At 36.7% G+C, this 15041-nt stretch overlaps 1 long non-coding RNA gene across 1 annotated transcript in view; it reads left to right on the forward strand.

The window, feature by feature from the left end:
• LOC126499027 (uncharacterized) overlaps positions 1–1908 on the forward strand; it is a 17833-nt gene extending 15925 nt beyond the window's left edge. Inside the window, exon 3 of the long non-coding RNA XR_007590953.1 lies at positions 559–1908. This is a non-coding gene — a long non-coding RNA (uncharacterized lncRNA). The remainder of the gene's footprint in view (positions 1–558) is intronic.
• The last annotated feature ends 13133 nt before the right edge of the window (positions 1909–15041 follow it).

Raw genomic sequence — 15041 nt, forward strand, 5'->3', positions numbered from 1 at the left:
GTGAGTCTGCTGCTTTTTTTCCTAGAGCTTTCAGTTGTGCTGTTAAGTCTCTAATGTGAGCTTTCTTTGTTTTTTTTTTTTGTTTTGTTTTGTTTTTTTAATGTGGGCACTTAGAGCTATGAACTTTCTTCCTCTTAGCACCACTTTCATAGTATCCCATAGGTTTTAGTATCTTGTGAATTTTTGTTGAATTCAAGGAAGACTTTAATGTCTTTCTTTATTTCTTCCCTGACACAGGGGTAGTTCAGTAGTTGACGGTTCAGCTTCCATGAGTTTGTAGGCCTTCTGGTGGTAGAATTATTGTTAAATTCTAACTTTATTCCATGGTGATTCAATAAGACACAAGTGGTTATTAATATTTTTTGTATCTGTGGAAGTTTGCTTTGTTACGATTATGTGGTCCATATTAGCAAAAAGATTATTGAAATTTTGCATGCTAATATTGTCTGCATTATATAAATTTTCAAGTTTGTTGATTTATTAATTAATCAAATAGCTCCCTTTGTTATGAGATCTGGTAAATTGTTTTAAGTGTAATAAAACACTTTATTTGTCCAGCCAGTGCCATGTTTGCAGAGTCATGACCAGCAGCGGCTCAACTGGGGGCAGCACAAACAGTCCTGTGCCGCTTGGTGTTCTGCCTTGGTATTGGGAAAACACTGACAAATATGCTTTGCTTGACAAATTAAAAAAAGATAAAAAATCAACTCTGTACATGGAGCAAGGAGCCAAGAACTCAGGAGCAGGAGGCACAAACTGGAAGTTTTGCAAGCCACAGTGTGGTAAGGAAAGTGACAGTGGGGGAGGGTAGAAAATGTGCATGAGCTTGGGAAATTACCAAGTTGCCATCCATGTGTGGCAGAGGTTTTACAAAATAAAAAATAAAAAAAAAAAAAACACTTAATAGGTGGTGAAAGCAAGCCAGGCGGGCAGGAGCAGGAGAACTTCTGGGCCTTGGACCATTAAGCCTTTTGGACCAGCAGGTGTGGAGCTAGGGCCTATGCTGGGTGGCAAATGAAGACGGATACAAAGAAGAAATCCTACACTAGCTCAGAATTGAGTACAATAAAAAGGTTATTTATTTATGGGTAGACTCACAGATCACAGTTCTCTGCTTGAACAGGGAATAAAACTGAATCCCAGAGCCAGAAAAGAGAGGGAGCACACTTTACATTGGTGTTTATACTATTAAAGGCCACACATGATTGGGCGGGTAACTTAAAGGCTACTGACTGAAAGATTTCCTAAAGCACTCTGGCATACTTATATAAGATACAAGACAGAAATACCTCATTTCCTGGTAAACTGTGTCTTAACAATTGTATCATAAAACCACATTAAAGAATTTTTTTCTTATACCAAGTATTTTTTATTCCTGTATTTCCTTATTTTCCCAAAAGAAGTTATCTTTTGACAAATTACACTTTATTGTTAAAAATAACAAGGCTATAAGTATATGAACGGGTATTAAATAATGGCTTATCTAATAAACATTCTCATAATTAAATAAAATAAAATAAAAATTTTTGCCATGGACTAGAGAGATGTTTCAGCAGAAGCTACTCTTGTGAAATATATGAGTTCAGTTCCTTGTATCCACATTGGGCAGCTCAAAACCACCTGTACCACAAGCTCCAGGGGATCTGACATCTTTACACAGGGAAAACAGACTCAATAAATGGTGCTAGAGAAACTAGTTCTGTTGTATATGAGTGCTTACAAATGTAGTGTTGCAGGGAGGGCCTGCGTGTTTGTCCTTACTGCCCAGCTAGCTTAGCCCTGGAAATAACTACACAGAAGCTATAGTAATTAAATCACTGCTTGGCCCATTAGCTCTAGTTTTTTAATTGCAAATTTTTACATCTTAATTTACCCCATTCCTATTAATCTGTGTATCACCATGTGGCAGTGGCTTACCAGGTAAAATTCAGTACATCTATCTCAGGTGGCAGATCCATGGCATTCTTCTCACTCTGCCCTCTTCCTCCCAGCATTCCATTTAATTTTCTCCACCTACCTAAGTTATGCCCTATCAAGGGCCCAAAGCAGTTTCTTTATTAACCAATGAAAGCAACACAGACAGAAGGACCTCCTATACCATTTTACCTTTTCAAATGTTTAAATAAAAAGGAAGGCTTTAACTTTAACATAGTAAAATTACATATAACAAAACAGTTATCAAGCAAGAATTACAGGTACAATATTTATATCTGTTTCCTTAGTTATCTTTTATGATAACTAAGAAAAACTAAAACTATAACCCCGAAGAATCATCTCACCTTTAGCAAACTTAGCAGTCTTTTCTCTGTGGGTCCTGCATGTCCATTGAAGCAGTCCAGGCAAGAGCAGTTTCTTGCCCAAATGGCTAACCAACTCTCTACGGAGCCTCTTTAATGCCCATCATCTTTTTGAAGTAGCTTGGTGCTGCCAGGAGCGAATGTGTCTCATTGTCATGAAAATTCTTAAGTTTTTAAACAATTTAAATGCCACATACTGAAGGTCTCTGAAAGATTTGAAGAATACCTAAATTGCCACACCAACTCCAGTGTCATCTATGTGACATGACATATGTCATTATGCCGGATGGGAGCTACGTGTCCTATGGGACTAGGCTTCCTGGAGGTCAATGGCAGACAGCCCAGTACTGGCTGCCCTTAAGGCATAGACAGGTTTCTCAATTAGCTGGCTATGCAAGATATGGGCTTTGCAAATCTCTTTTATAATAATAATATTCTATATATCTACAAGACAAGTATTATCTCTTCAGGAACAGCTCCAGGATGGGGAAGCAAAGTATGGGAAAGTATAAGACTACAGAAGAACCCTTGTCATACACAGGGTGTATGATGAGCAAGGGAATAGATGGGTTAATGTTGATGGACAAAAAGTATTATATTATACTTTGAACTTTATGGATCCCAACCCCCATAGTGTCTGCTGCATAAGAAGGTACTAAAAAGTATATTTCTACAGGTACACAGAACTGATTAGGTATATTTGGTCACTAGATGAAATAAAGGGTTAGGAAGAGGAAAGGCCATGATAAAGATAATGAGACAGAAACTTTCTATTCATAAGATGAAACCACTTCTCTGAGGTTTACATTCCCAAGGACAAGATTTCCTCTTCTAAGGATGCTTTATGTCTAACACCTGTCCCTGATAATATGCTTTTCTTAAATATTGCTGATGTGACAAAAAGAAGCTTTCATACTGTGCCAACCAATGATACATGAGCTTCTGATTTGTTCTTTGTTTGAATACTATATAATGAAAACATGAATTCAGTAAAATTGCACCAGATTCCAAGCACTCTCTTGTGTGTTGTGACTGTCTGTCATTCGCCAAACTTGTGCCTTCCTGTTATCAGGACCCTGCTTTTCCCACGGTCTGAGTAGCTCCCCTGAGCAGGTCCGTGGCACTAAATAACTGAAATATATCTCTAAATATCTAGATAATCTAACTAACATGACTACAAGCTTGACTATTTATAGATGATCATCTATTAACATATATTTCTTAATTATACAATACATTCTTTAAATGAACTATACAATCACAGTACAGCCGTCAGAGAGAAAATATATATACATATATCAAAACTGATCTTAAATTTGTATCAATAAACCAATATCTGTACCAAAGCATATTATTCATATCTATATCATATCCCACTTTAAATGTAAAAAGAACATTTATAAACAATATTTGGGAATATTGGCATGTTTTTTTTTTAAGTTTTTCAGGTTTTACATGGATATAATCATAAACATTGGAGCACCAATTGTTACAAGTGAGGGCTGCTTGTTTGTCCTGGCTGCCCAGCTAGTTAGTCCCGGAAATAACCACACAGAAATTGCATTAATTAAATCGCTGCTTGGCCTATTAGCTCTAGTTTCTTATTGGCTAATTTTTACATCTTAATTTATCCCATTTCTATTAATCTGTGTAGCACCACATGGCAGTGGCTTACTGGGTAAAATTCAGTACATCTATCTCAGGTGGCAGATCCATGGCATTCTTCTCACTCTGCCTTCTTCCTCCCAGCATTCTATTTAATTTTCCCCATCTACCTAATCTACCTAAGTTCTGACCTATCAACAGGCCCAAAACAGTTTCTTTATTAACCAATGAAAGCAACACATAGACAAAAGGACCTCCAACACCAACGTAGTATAGTTAAAAATATGGGAAATACTCCAGATCTACACCTTTCCTTCAATCTCCACCCCTATTCATTAATAAACAAATACTATGTAGATTAAAAATAAAACTTTAGGGACTGCAGAGCTGTCTCACAGCTACTCTTCCAGAGGACCCAGGTTCAATTCTCGGCACCCATGTAGTGTCTAAAACCATCAATAACTCCAGTTCTAGAGGATCTGATGCACGATTTTGATCTAATGGGCACCAGGCAGCTAAGCAGTGCGCAGATATACATGCAGGTGAAACACTTATACCTGTAATATAAATATATTTTAGAATAAAAATATAAAATAGTATATTTAAAGAATCATAAAGGAATGCACACTTGTGATCTTTGAAGAAATCCTTCCATCTTAAGACAAACAGAACACACACAATGAAGACAAAAACTGATAGATTCACTGTATATGGTGGCTCACTCCTGCAATCCTAGCATTTGGAAGGATGAGGCAGAGGTCTGCTAAGAGTCTGAGGATAGCCAGGCTAAAAAATGAGTTCCAGGTCAGACTATGCTACTGAGACTCTAACTCACCTCAAAAAAAAAAACCTAAGAAATTCAATTATATTCAAATTTAAAACTTCTACCTATAGATGCATATATAGATCTGGCTCAGGGGTACATGGAAGGGCTGCTGGCTTTCAACCTAAGTAGCAATAACTATCTGAACAGTACTCAGGTTACCAACACTCTGTCACAGAGGAGAGGGATGTTCTCAAGGACCTACCCATCTCTGAGGATTTACAGACATTACACTATTACAGGATGGGAGCTTGTAAGGCCCTCACCTCCCTCAGATCTATAGGAAGATAATGGTTACTAGGGTTGGGAAGTGGTGAAACACACAAATTTTTTTTCTGGCCCTTCATTTATGTTCTTACAAGTAACCCTTAACCAAAGCCAAATAAATATAAACAAACAAATATAAAAAACACATAAGCAGAGGTGGGAGGTAGTCAAGAGGTAGTAGTGGACACTGGAGGGGAAGAGAAAAAAAAGGAGAAAAAGAATAGGAGGACAAAAGAAGACAATAGGGACGGTGGTAAATATGACCAAAATATATTACATACCTCTATGAAAATATCATAATGAAACAATATTTTATGTAATTAACATATACCAATTAAAATATTTTTCAAAAACATAAGGTTTGTTTTCTACTGCTGTTAGTTAATGCAAGAGAGACTAAATTATTTTAAGTGAATTATTTACTATAAAAATAGGAGTTTAGTTTTAAATTTTTTGGAAAAAAGTATGTAAACATACAATATCACCTCAAACTATATAAACTGTTGAAGGATAATCCAGCAAATTCAATGACTGTATTAACCCAGTGGCAAATGCAACTTTAAATGTATTACTCCAGTGGTGTATGCACCATTAAATGATTGCATTAGTCCAGTGGTACATGCAACAGTAAACTATAGCTTGCATTTTTAAGCACTCACCAGAAGATTTTGTTTTTCCATCATCAATATCAGTAGCTATTGATTCCATCATGTTTGCTTTTCTGCTGTGAACTTCAGATGGATACATTCTTTCCCTGTTTACTTCTATCTAAATGTGCCATAGCTGCTGTTGTCTATATCCTCCAGAATTATCTAAACCATATTGCTGCTATTGAACATAAAACAAATAATTTATTTTTATGCCCCTTGTTCTTCAACCAAATGGGAACTTTCAACTTTTACATTTTGGGGTAATGTATATTGAAATAGCCTGGCTTATGGATTTTTCATACCAAGTAAATGTTAAGATTTTTATGAAATTAAACCATACATCCATAATGTAATAACTAGATATTTCTGTAAGCTTCTTCATCACATATAAATAATTAGTTTCTTTCCTTTTAGTATAAGAATGAAAGAAACATCTTTCTGTGGGGCAGAATTCTCATGATATAGTCTATAATGGGAACCTGCGAATTTGTCCCAAAACTCATCCACTAAGTCCCATTTTATCCACAAATCACTCAATCATGCTACTGAGTAAGTGAGCTGTGATTTTGCAAAATGTACTGAGACACTCGGATGTATAAAATGCTTTATGGATAAACTTACAAAGTTTCATCTTTGTCATGATTATTCTTAATTATTAGGGTTCAGGTGACTTAAATTTGCCATAGAAACATTTTAGGGTATGTCTGTGAGGTTGTCTAGATAGAGCTAATAGAGACAATTAGCTACCTGAAGAATCACCCATAGTCTCATTTGCAACACTGAAGCAACCAACTTTCCTAAGGCCTAGCATAACTGACAGACCATCTTCAGAGGCAGAACTGATAGGAAATCCTTGGGCATACAGTTGGGTGACAGAGAAAAAAAGTTAGACTAGGAGAAAAGCCGAGAAAGTCTTCAGGAAAGAGCTATGTAAGAAAGGAAGGGGTGTGAAGTTTATCTACCTATTTTCCAGGCCTGCATGGGCACCAGGTTCCTAGGTGGAGAATGTCTTCAGCTATCAGTAGGTGACAGAAATAGATGGGATAAGAGAAGGAAGCTGAATCTACAGCAGTGGTATATGGAATCCCCAGGGAATGAATAGAGAGGGAGGACAGGCTTCAGGAGGTCTGCTTCAGAGGACAACTTTTGAGAATCAGATCTTTCCTTGAGCATGAGAATGCCAAAGTCTGAACTTAGGTTGTTAGCTTTGGTGATAAATTCCCTTACCACTGAGGTATGTTCCTAGTTCCTACTTAGGGCTTAACTTATAATTTCTGACCTCATTCTACCTTTGTTTTCTTTCTTGTAAAAGTGCATCGCAGCAGTGGAAAGTCCCAGGGGTTTGTGAAGTGAGTATATTAATTCAGTTCCAAAGCCTCAAGGTTTTCTTCCTCAAGGATGCCCTTCCACACTGCTTTATTTTTCAAATCTGCAAATCATCAGGCTTTATGTTTTCTACAGTAACTGGTGTGTGTGTGTGTGTGTGTGTGTGTGTGTGTGTGTGTGTTGGAGACATTGCTTGTTGGTTGTTTCAGGCCATCCAGCTCACTTAGATCCAAAATAATCACACAGAAACCATATTATTTATAGAACTGCTTGGCCCCTTAACTCTGGCTTCGGTTGTGCTATTAATTAGGTCTTTCATAGTGTATCGTGTGTGCTAGGTTCAGCATATTCAGTAGCTAGGCAAAGTAACTTTTTGAGGGTGTTCATAGCAACCTTTCAGGGGGTCATACTCTATCAAAACACACCAGATAGGAAACAATCTACAGGTTCTCATCCTCTGTGGAAAAAAGAGAACCTCTTTTCCAAAGCAACATATCCTTAGATACATATCCTTAGATTCTGGTTTAGCTTAGCAGCCCACACAATGAAATGCATCTCTGTACTTAGCTCATTCATAGTCAAAAATTTCAAAAATAACACAATAATATACATAATCCAGACTCTCTGTGAATTTTCCATTTTTATGTGGCTTATTTGTCTTTAGTTTTTTAAACTATGACTATCTGTACACTGTCTCTTTAAGGACTTTACCCTTTTTTATGACTCTTTATACCCTTTTTCTTCTCTCTTCCAAGCCTACATACATTTGTCCAACACTATGACTCATCTGAATTTGTGCTTATTGCATATTGTAATTCTTTACTGTCCAGTAGTGCTTTCTAAAATGCTAACTGCTTCTTTAAAAACTTAAAGCCAGGCGATGGTGGCGCACGCCTTTAATCCCAGCACTAGGGAGGCAGAGGCAGGCGGATCTCTGTGAGTTCGAGATCAGCCTGGTCTACAGAGCTAGTGCCAGGACAGGCTCCAAAGCCACAGAGAAACCCTGTCTCAAAAAAACAAAATAAATAAATAAATAAAACCTTAAACAGTGCCATTGCTAGAATAAATACGGCATTGCCTTATTGCCGTACCTAGTCCAGCATAGCAGAGCTCCTTGCTGACTTCAAGCAACCTGCACAGTGACCCATCCCTAGGCACACAGGCAGGCCAAGTAGCCACCAATAAAGCCATAGTCTGCTGTTCATACATCCCATCTAAATATTCCACCTCCTGGAAGAGCCAGAAGTCACACTAGCAGCAAAGTCCAGAAAGCTGGCATTTCAAAACAGCTATGGTGGTTTATTCTTTTGCCTGCTGAAGGACCTCTCATAAGAGAGCCACAGCATGCCACCAGCAAGCAACAAGAAGCTGTGTTCAACTCTGTATTTTATTTTGAATTTTTTTCCAACCCTCTTGGGTTTTATGTGGATTTAGTTGGCCACGTGAGTGCCAATCTGTAGGAGGAGGGCCTGCTAGTTCATCCTGGCTGCCCAGAACTGAAATAATCGCACAGAAACTGTATTCATTAAATCACTTCTTGGCCCATTAGCTCTGGCTTCTTCTTGGCTAACTCTTATATTAATTTAATCCATTTCTATTAATCTGTATATCACCATGTGGTGGTGGCCTACCAGCAAAGTTTCAACAAGTCTATCTCTAGTGGTGACTCCATAATGTCCCTCTGACTTCACCTTTTTTCTCCCAGCATTAACTTTAGTTTTCCATGCCTAGTTCTGTTTTTTTGCCCTATCACAGGACGAGACAGTTTCTTTATTCATTAACCAATAAAATAAACACAAAGACAGAAGGACCTCCTACACCATGTGTGTGTGTTTGTGTGCATATATGTGTGTGCGTTTACCCTATTCTAAAATGTTCTTTTAACTGTTGACCATTCTCTAATCTTCTTTTACCTACATAAGCCACTCTTTAATAATGATTTTCAGGTTCCCACAAATTATACAATTTGACTCATCAAGAGATTTATAAAGTATCTAATATATAACACCTCTTTGACAAGGGGATAGGGCACAATGGAAGAATAATTTAAGCTTTTCATTTAAATAAGAAATGTCTAAACCCAATAAAAAACTATATACACTAGGAACAGATATCAAGTATAAGATTAGAATTACAATTAACATAAACAATAGTAAACAAGGAACATATCCTAATGTTTTAATAAACATCCTATGCTAAGGAGTCTAAGTCTTGCATTGGAAATGTCTTGGATAAATGTCTTATAAAAGGAAGGTAACTATGCCTATCTAATCTTCAACCCATTGAAGTTTTGAGAAGGAAGAAAATAGTACTTGAGTAGGCAGGAAGTGCAATCAAGCAATTTCCAAAATGTGCAGTAGATGGCAGAGATAACTGGCTGCCTGAGCAATCACCCAAAGTCTCATTTGCAATGTTGAAGCAACCAGATTTGGCTAAGGCATAGAATAATTGACAGACAATTTTCAGAGGCAGGAAATTTTTCAAAAACATCTTACCCTGTCTTGATAAGACTTGATGGTCTTTTTTCTTGTATCCTGATGTCCAGTCTGGATATCTAGCACTTTGTCAGTGCTCAAGTAATGGACAGTTTCTTGCCCAAAGGCCAGTTGTGCCAAGAATAAAACCACCTCTTGGTGAAGTGTCTTAATGTTCAATACTCTCTCAGGAATAGATTGGCTCTACCAGGAGCAATCATGTCTCATATCAACAGAATCCTATTTAAATGCCATGTTCTACAGAACTTAGAGTTTGAAGGTACCTATCTATGCAAAATACAATCTCTATGTATCTAAAAAAGCTAATTAGTCTGACTAAAAGTAAAACAAACATGAGTGACTATTGACCTATAATACTTAATACCTGTATAACTTAAACATTAAGACTTTATATCAGAATACTAAAGAATCTTTAAACAACTGTTCACTAAAGTGGGAGGGAAGTGGGACGAGGGGAAGAAGTGGAAATTTTGAATGGTATTATTTATAAAGTAATAAAACAGAAGACAATGACCTCAAAATATGAACAATGTATAAATATCTTGATCAAAAATAGAAATATATAATGCAATATGATAGATATATCCTAAAATTGTATCAATATACAAAATGTCTTAAATAGAGGTAGAAACATGCATGCATACAAAATAAAAAATAACTTTGTATAGGTGTACAAATATTGTAAATAAAAATAGGAGCATATTCAATATAACAAATATCATTTGAACTTGTATCAATATACAAAAAAATCTATACCAATGTAAATTGTCCATGAATAATAGCTCACAAATATTCACTCTATTAATCACCACTATTATTGTTAGTGTGAATAAGTTCACACTAAATTATCTATTATCCCATTCAGTTTTCCCTCTTTTTTGATCTCTGGGCTTACCTAATTTCCACCTTAACCCCTAACCCTATATGAGTAATAATCAGCCCCTAAATGGTGTCTCTATCCATGAGGACAAACTTTGTTGGGAGAGGAAAGATGGTCTTTTAGAATTACTTCCTTCTGTCATTGGGGTGATGTTTTTTTCTGGTAATAGTAAAACTATGGTTAAGTTTCAAGATTGCTGTTTTGTATAGTATCATATGGTCTCTGAGTAGTTGATAGGATTTTTTGAAGTTCTTGTTTGAAGTTCAGACCAGAACAATGTAACAAGGTGCACCATTTGCACAGCTGGTACCAAAAAACTGGTCTCATAGTAGCACTATCAACAACATGACATCATATTATCCAGATGGAGTCATTGTTTGGGTCCCCATCTTCTTCTTAGAAGCTTCAAAGATTACTGCAGGAAAATTTACTGTTCATTGTTGAAAACTTAAACATTATTCAATGAAAGATACAATATAAACAAGATCGGCATGGAGAAAAGTAAAATATTTCCTTAAAATCTATCTTTTTTCTATCACATACCAGATAGCTCCAGACATGAGGCAGAAATTCTGAATTTTTCTTTTAACAATATACTGGAATTTGGAGAATGATATAGCCATCATCCAACTGCAAAGCCAGCTCTGATTTTAAGTAGAGATGTACACATGTCCAGATAATAAAAGAATTAATTTATTATGTATATTGTGTTTGTCTGAAGGCCAGAAGAGGGCACCAGATAGTTGAGAACCAATGTGTAGTTGTTGGGAATTGATCTCAGAACTTCTAGAAGAAAAGTCAGTGCTCTTAACCACTGAGCCATCTCTATAGCCCCAGATAATTAAATTTAACTCTGGAGAAAATACAGCCTCATAAGTCAGATTTCCATTTGTTTGTTTATTCTTTCTGGGATAGCTATCTTTTTGTCTTTAGGCATCTAGATATCGAAGGTGTCTCAATTCATTGAAGATGAGAATTGTTTTCCTGGAAAGAGAAGAACAAAACCCTGCCCCAACCCTTAAGAGGTTTTCTTACAACCTGTATGATTGTCACCTCTGTGAATGAGCTGTTATTTCTATTTCTCAAGAGGTTTCTCTTTTTCAAACTGAATTTTTACTAATTTTGATAGTTTCCATAGTTTTTATTGTGGAAACAAGAGCAAAACCCCTTCTATTAGTATAAGCAAAATAGTTAATGAACTCCTGGATGTTATTAGTCTTTTTTTATAACATTTCAGATCTTACCTTTTATAAGGCAATTACAATGAATTGGATGGAGTAGGTGTAATAATTGCTATTGGCCATCAGGTGTGGAAGTTGCAGCCACATGGCTGAGAGACGCTAGCTATAGAGAACAGCATGTATTCCTTACTTAGGTAATTAAAAATATGCTTTTTAATATAATTTTGAGAGTTGGGACCCAGGATGAAGACCCAAAGTTTCCATCAGTATGAGTGGTGGACCGTTTGTACCACAGGGAGAGCAGGCAGCAGTTTATTGGCTGGCGTGGAATACACATAGGGGCAGCATGTGGGTCACGAGCTGGGGATGAATGAACTGCAGCCTACTGCATCTGAGGGCTGGCTAAAGCTGCAGGCAGGAGAATCAGTACCCAGTGTGCCATGCAACTGGTGGAACAATCCCAAAAAGTGTGGACTGGGCCCCTCTTTCAGGCACCAGATGCTGGTGGAAAACAGAAAACAATCCCACACTGGTTCAGAATTATGTATAATAAAGATTATTTATTTAGGGAAGACACAGAGATCACTGTCCTAGATCACACTCCTCAGCATGAATGGGGAACAAGAATCAAATCTAGCATCCAGAAGGAATGAAAAAATAAACTTAAGCTTAGCTTGCTGGCCATAACATCGATTTCAAAGGTAGCTAATAGGAGGCTGGAGAGATGGCTCAGAGGTTAAGAGCATTGCCTGCTCTTCCAAAGGTCCTGAGTTCAATTCCCAGCAACCACATGGTGGCTCCCAACCATCTGTAATGAGATCTGAAGCCCTCTTCTGGCCTGCAGGCATACATGCAGACAGAATATTGTATACATAATAAATAAATAAATATTTAAAAAAAACAAAGGTAGCTAATAGCATTGGTATCTTTTACAAAAATGCTTTAACAGAAAACATAAAAAATGGCTCGTAGTCTTCAGAAATACTTCGATAGTTCACATTTTCTTCACCTTTAATTAATTTAGGATGGAATTAACACTAAAAATCCAATTACTCTTATACTTAACTTTAAGTGATTGTTTTCAAAATCAATATACTCATTCAACTATACTATGTGAAATAAAGAGAGAGGTCATATAAAAACATATATGCCTTTCAAAAATAATATAATGGATCTCAGTTTGCAGTAAAGACATAAATATCAAAGACTAGACATATGTTGGTTTAAGAATGGATGCCCAGGATCTGGGCTCACACCTGGAGACATATGGGGGTTCAAGGGCCATTCAGCTTTTGGGTCCATACCATTTGAGTGATGTACACTGCTAACCAGAATCATGGTGTCATCTGAGCCATGGCTGCTACAAAGAACTATGTCTAAATCCATGGTCCAATCACAGCTAAGGTCTGTGTCTGTATTGATGGATGAGGAACAAGGAGCAAAGAGTTTCAGAGTCTGCTCACCCAAACCTGCATGAGCAGGGACAACTTTACTATGCTGCTCTAAGGAGGACCAGGGCCTGCTCTCCAGACTGGTACAGTCAGTGAGGGGTATAGTAAGAAGGGAGCTGTTTGTTTGTCCCAGCCACCCAGAACTGAAATAATCACACAGAAACTATATTACTTAAATCACTGTTTGGCCCATTAGTTCTAGCTTCTTATTGGCTAACTCTTACATATTAATTTAACCCATCTCCATTACTCTGTGCATCACCACAAGGTCATGGCCTACCAGCAAAGTTTCAGCACGTCTATCTCTGGCAGTGGCTCCATACTTCTCTCTGACTCTGCCTTTTTCCTCCCAGCATCCAGTTTTATCTACCCTACCCAGCTCTTAAAGCCCTTCTCTGCTATGGGCTCAAAGTAGTCTTTTATTAACCAATGGTATTCACAGCATAAAGAGAGGAATCCGACATCATCTCCCCTTTTCTGTTTAAATAAAAAAGGAAGATTTTAACTTTTAACATAGCAAAATTAAATATAACAAAACAGATATCAAGCAAGAATTACAGCTACAATATTTATGTCTACTTTATCTTTTATAATAACTAAGGAAAGCTATATTATTACTATCTACTCTTCAATTCCATCAAAGACTCCAGAAGGATAGAATATTACCTAAGTAAACAATAAGTTCATTGTAAGCAACTTTTAAAACTCTAGAATTGACAGAAATATCTTGCTACCTATATAGTCACACAAAGCTTTTTGTACCATTGGGGCATCCATCTTCAGCCCACAGGCCCATAGCATCCAATAGACTTTTCCATGAAGTGGGAAGTTTCAATGACAGTTTCACCTATATTGGCAGTTTGTTAGTCATTTTCTTCTGTGTCCTGCACAATGTTTGGCAAACTCTTTCATGAATCAGGAACACGGAAGGATTGCATAACCTTTAGGCAAGTTTAGCAGTCATTTCTCTGTGGGTCCTGAATGTCCAGCTAAGCAGTCCAGTCAAGAACAGTTTCTTGCCCGAATGGCTAGCAAACTCTAGAAGGAGACTCTTCAATGTCCATCTTCCTCTTGAAGTAACTGGTGCTGCCAGGAGCAGACGTGTCTCACTGTCATGAAAAGTTCTAAGTTTTTAAAACATTTTAAATGCCATATTCTGTTATTCTTTGAAAGATTTGAATAATACGTATTTGAAATGCATCTCTGTACATCTAGAAAATCTAACTAACATGACTACAAGTGTGACTATTATAGATGATTATTTATTAACCTCTATTTCTTAATTATATATTATACTTATTTTTAAATGAGTTAAACAAATACAATACCTTAATTAAGAGCAGAAATATACATATACAGAATTGACCTTAACTTTGTATCAATAGACAAGATCCAAACCAATGCAAAGTATCCATCTCTATAGCATATCCCCCTTTAAATGTAAACAAACCTTTATAGACAATATTTGGAAATATAGGTATAGTTATTTCTCTCCAAACTGCTTTCTGCTATTTATTGAGTAAAGTATTTTGGGGAGTGTATTCACAGTAACCTTTGAGGAGGTCTTGGTTAATCAAGCCATATTAGTCTGGAAGCCATCTACAGATTCTTATCCTCTGTGGAGACAAAAGAACCTCTTTTCCAAAGCAGCGTATCAATAGACCCAAATTCTAGAGTCAAGATACCTTTATAATATACATGCTGGTTTAGCCTAGTGTCCGTATAATGAAATTTCTCCTAGTACTTAGCTCCTTCACAGTCAAAAAATTCAAAAAAAATCACAATAATATACATAATCCAGAGTCTCTATGAATTTTCCATCTTCAGGGGGCTTATTCTTTGTTTACTCCTTTTAATCTATGATTGTCTTTACTCTGTATAAGACTTTAACTTATTTAAACCATTTTCTTTTTTTAACTGTCTGTATTCATTTTACAACTCTCTATACTCTTTTTCCTCTCTCTCTCTCTCTCTCTCTCTCTCTCTCTCTCTCTCTCTCTCCCAAGCCTTTGTACATTTATCCAACACTGTGATGCATTTAGAGTTCATTTTCATCTGAATTTGTC

Source organism: Alexandromys fortis, unplaced genomic scaffold (assembly GCF_014885135.2).
Source record: "Alexandromys fortis isolate MF-2015 unplaced genomic scaffold, M_Fortis_MF-2015_v1.1 scaffold_14, whole genome shotgun sequence".
Classification (NCBI taxonomy): domain Eukaryota; kingdom Metazoa; phylum Chordata; class Mammalia; order Rodentia; family Cricetidae; genus Alexandromys; species Alexandromys fortis.